Below are 5000 nucleotides of genomic sequence, written 5' to 3' on the forward strand. Positions count from 1 at the left end.
GGAAACCCGCGATCAGGGAGAAAAAATCAGGTCCCCCCCCCCTGGCCACAACGACTGGGAAACCCCCACCCGTACCTAAACCAAAGGCCAGACGACTTAGCGGACAACCACATCTTCAGCAGGGAGTGAGGGAGGGGAGGTCGTATTCAAACCCCGGCCCCCCCCAGGGGGGGCCCAAAGAGTCCCGACAAAATTTCCCCGAAGGGCCCGTCACATGGGGACGGAAAAAACCCTATTCCTGGGCTGGGAAACCTAGTCTGGGCAGTCTTTTTTGGGGTTTATGCTTCCACAAAACGACCCCAAATCGTATTTTTCTATTTAACTACCCCATCTGAATGAAGCGAAGTGCGAGCGTCACCTGGGGGGGCAATTCTTTACAGTTCTGGATAATTTTCACTGTCCCCTTTTGATGGGAGGAGGGGGGTCAGGTCCCCTTTTCAAAAAGTGAAACCTGTACTTCCTAAAAAAACCCAACCCTTTAGGGCGCTTGGGGAAAGGGCCCTCTGCATCTGAAGTGTCCATTTCCTGAAGTGGAGTGGGACCATTACTCGAGGCTGAGGGTTTTTTTCGGATCCAAAGAGTCGGGCAAATGATGGCTTTGTTCCAAAAAGGAATGATTCCCCCGAGGTCCGGCCCCTCTCTCTTCCCCCCTCTCTCTCCTCTCTTTTTCTCTCTTCTCCCTTTTCCCCTTCTCTCCCCCTCTTTCCCCCTTTTCCCCCCCTGAGGTTTTTACCCGGGCCCATAAGGTGTTTCTCTCCCTTTTGGAGAGGCTATGCCTATCCTCTCAGCTCCCCTTTCCTCCGTTTTTCAAAGTCTCCACCAACCCTCTCCCGCTCTCTCTCCCCCCCCGCTACCACACCCAAACCCCAACCTCAAACAAACAACCAAAATGGTTGCTCTCTTTTCTTTTTCTCTCTCTCTCTCTCTTCTCTTTTCTCCCCCTCTCTCTCTCCCTCACCTCCACCCATGAGCAATAGAAAAGGAAATTTTCCCCCCGGAAAAAAATTTCCCCCTTTTAAAAAACCCCGATTTTGCCGGGTGTTCGAAAAAGGGAAGGGGTTCCCTCAGCAGCGGGCTGACAAGAGAGAGAGAAAGGACCGGGGATTTCACTGTAAACCCCATTTTTTAAACCCGAACCTTTTATTTATTTGCCCCGTGGGGAAACCCCCGCGCCCTGAGAAAAGAGAGAGAGAGAAAGGGGGATAGGGAAGAGAGAGATTGAGGGGAGAGAGAGGAAAAGAGAGAGAAGTGGGCGTGGGGGCGAAGTTAACCCACCAGCGATGATCTTTGGGTGAAACCTTTGGGAAATTTAAAAAGCGTGAACCCCATGAATTTTGGGCGGGGGAAAAAAATGGGCCCGGAAACAATGACTTTGTGGTGGCTGTGTGGTGATTGTGTGGTGATTGTGTGGTGACTGTGTGGTGTTTCTGTGGTGTTTGTGTGGTGGCTGTGTGGTGGCTGTGTGGTGATTGTGTGGTGGCTGTGTGGTGGCTGTGTGGTGGCTGTGTGGTGGCTGTGTGGTGATTGTTTTGGGTTTTTTGTGGTTTGTGTGGTGGCTGTGTGGTGGTGTGTGGGATTGTTGGTGGCTTTTTTTTTTTTTTGGTGGTGATTGTGTGGTGATTGTGTGGTGATTTTTGGGGGGTGGGTGTGTGGTTTGGGTGTGTGTTTATTGGTGGTTTATTTTTTTTGGGGGGCTGTGTGGTGGGTGTGTGGTGTTTTTTGTGGTGGGTATGTGGTGGCTGTGTTGGGGGCTGTGTGGGGCTGTTTGGTGATTGTGGGGGCTGTGGGTGGCTGTGTGGGGGTTTTTGTTGGGGGTTTTTGTGGTGGGTGTGGGTGATTTGGGTACCATGGGGAAAAAATTGGGAAGGGCTTTATTTAAAAAGGGGCAATTGGGTTTAAACTTATCGGTGAAATAGAAATAGATAGTGAGTAGAATTTTAAATAAAACAAAGGAGTTGATTTTTCATATTTATCAAACTTTTTTTCTCTCTTTTTTTTTTTAAGTATTTACGTAACTTTAAATTTAAATTTTCTTACATGAATTTTCTTCGTAATTTCACCAGGTGAATACAAAAAAAGGAACAAAACCGGGAAATTGAATTTTCACCGACGACAGACGAGTGGAGAAGTGTTTTTCCTACACTATTTTTTTTTAAAAAAAATTTTTGGCTCGGTCATCGTGCCCCAAAGGGGCGTGCTGTCGTTTCTCAAGGGTTTGTACCCCTTTTTTCGTGCTCAAGGGGGCATACCGGGGTGTCAAAGGGGTTTTTACTGTCCCTGCTTAAAGGGGCGTCCCCCTCGCCGTGCTCAAGGGGGTTAACCCCTCGTGGGGCTTAAGGGTCGTACCCCTTGTCGTGCTCAAGGGGGCGTTTCCTCGTCGTGCAAAAAAAGGGGGTAACCCCCCGTTTTGCTCAAGGGGCGTACCGTCGTCGTGCTCAAGGGGGCGTAAACCCTTTTTCGTGCTCAAAGGGGCCCCCACTGCCGTCGTGCTCAAAAGTCGTTTCCCCTCCCTCTCAAGGGGCTACCTTCGCGGCTCAAGAGTCCCGTCGCCGTGGGTTAAAGGGGCGTACCGTCGCCCGCCCCAAGGGGGCGTACCCTTTGTGCCAGGGGCCCCTCCACCGGGGTGCTCAGAGCTCAGCTTCCCCCCAGGAAGTGTGGACCTTTCTCATAGCGCGGGAAAAAAAACAGTTTACTCCCCATAGAATAAAGTGAAAAGATTTATTTATTTTTTTGGAGAATAAATCCCTTTCCATTAACTTTCACTAACACGTTCGTGGAGCCGGGGGGTAAAAATTTCCCATTTCCCCTCTTATAATTTTCCCCGGGAAAATTTTAAAACCTATTCATCTAAGTTTATTGAACACTTTTATCATAAGCGTTGATAACAAAGTTCCCAAATTTCCCAAAAAACTATAGCGCGATAAAAAAAAAAAAAAAGAAAAAGCCAAAAAAATTTAAAGGTTTTTGCGTGTTTTTACGAAGAAAACAAAGGTCAATTTTCGAAAACTAAATTTTATTTAAAGATTTTCCAAAAATATCTGGGCCCAAGGAAAACTTTATATTAGGTTTTGTCACAGTGTTCAAGTCGGGGTTTTTTCTATAAAATAAAAATAATTATGATATTAAATATATATTTGATATATATATATTTTATATAAAATATTAAAATATATTTTATATCGCTGATGGGTTTTGTGAAAAGAATACATCATGGTCAGTGGGAAAAAACAAAATTTTTTGCTCTACCTTAAACTCTCCTCTCTCTTTTTCTCTTCTCTTTTCATTTTCCCCCTCACCCCTCGCCTCCCTTTCGCCTTCTTTGTGGTGTGTGTGTGTGTGTGTGTGTGTGTGTGTGTGTGTGTTTTGTGTGTGACGGGCTTATAAAGAAGAAAAAATTCCCCTAACGAGAGAATTCAAAAAAAAATTTTTTTTATTTCTTTTCCCCCAAAAATTTATTTCGAAAAAAACTTTTAAAAATTAAAAAAGACACCCGGAATTAAAAACAATCATTACGAATTTCTTGATTGCTGGAAAAGGGAAAGGAAAAGGGCCGGGGTTAAACCCCAATTTAGGGCATAAGGATACATATAAAATTTAAAGATATATAAAATAGGGAAAAAGAACTCTATCAGAAAAAAAGGGGGAATGAAAGGTTGAATAAAAGGTAAAACAAGTTCTCTCATTAAGACAAAGAGGGGAGAGTCCACCCTCGCCATCCCGAAGTTTAAAAAAATTCACCCCCCTCCTCCTTCTTCTCCCCTCTTTTCCCTTTTTATCTCCTCTCCTCCTCTTCTCCTCTTCCCTCATCCCTCAGTGGACCGCCTCACCAAAAGAGGGGGCCAAAAGATCCCCCCTGGGGAAAAAGGGGAAAAGTGACAGGCAAATTAAAGGGATTTTACGAAGGAATTTTTTCCCCACAAACCTCACCCTCCATCTGACCCTAAATGATCAAGGAACAACTCGAGGATGAAACATCATGACTTAGACAGACCACCAACTCACCCTCTCTCCCTCCCCTCTAGCGTTTGGGCCCCCAAACTAAAACCCCCTTTTCAAAAAAAAGGCTTGGGGTTGTGGGAGGGCTTTGGGCAATATTTAGCAAACTTTGGCACTCTCGTTTTTGGACGGGGTGAGGCCAAGTTGGCCCCCCTGGGGGGGCCTGGGGCCCAAATTTTGCCTTGCCCCCACTCCCCGTTGGGAATTTAAAACGAACATCCTACCGGGTTTTGTCTGGGGTCAGTCGGCCCTTGACGGCGTTCCCCCCTGGCGACCTACCTAAAAAACCCCTTTAGGAGGGAACCCACAAACAGCGAAGGGCGGGAATTTTTGTGGTTTTGGGAAAGATCCCCTTCTCTCTCCCTCCCCCCCTCCCCTCCCCCCTTCCCCTCTCTCTCTCTCCCCTCTCTCTCCTTCTAAAGGGTTTTTTGGGTTTTCCCCAAAAACCCCCGCCATCCCGTTGGGATTACGATGCATGAAAATATTTCAGCGATTTGGGGGGGAAAAAGGGGGGCTTTGCCCGTTCGTGAATTTTAAAAAAACCCCGACGGTGACTTGAGCTGTCGCAACCTGTCGCAGCCTGTCGCAACCTGGCCCGGTCATGAATTGGCGGGTTTCTCCTGTGCGTTGATTAACCAATCGTCTGGTTTGGGGATTTCCCTCGATGGAAAGGGGATGTCCAAAACCCCGCAACTGTCGCAGCTCGTCGCAATCTGTCGCAACCCGTCGCAATCTGTCGCAACCCCGCTGGGTCCTGGAGGGTATGAGGTCTTTCTTTATGGCTTTTGGATGGAAAACGACTTATCCTGACAGCAGTACGAGGTGTTAGGATAAAGGCCAATTTGTCATCAGACAGCTGTTGGACGAGAGAACTTTCTGTTTACGATGACTAGCACTTGATAGTTAGGGAGAGAAAGTGGAAAGAGGGACCTGGGTATTCGAGGAACACGTCAGGAGATGGCCCTCTCTCTCTCTCTCTCTCTCTCTCTCTCTCTCTCTCTCTC

General features: G+C 47.1%; 1 protein-coding gene across 1 annotated transcript in view; it reads right to left on the reverse strand.

Annotated features, from left to right (window-relative positions):
* Positions 1-5000, reverse strand: part of LOC139757611 (uncharacterized) — a 79630-nt gene that overhangs the window by 15571 nt on the left and 59059 nt on the right. The window lies entirely within an intron of this gene.

The sequence above is a fragment of the Panulirus ornatus genome, chromosome 27 (genome assembly GCF_036320965.1).
Source record: "Panulirus ornatus isolate Po-2019 chromosome 27, ASM3632096v1, whole genome shotgun sequence".
Taxonomy (NCBI): domain Eukaryota; kingdom Metazoa; phylum Arthropoda; class Malacostraca; order Decapoda; family Palinuridae; genus Panulirus; species Panulirus ornatus.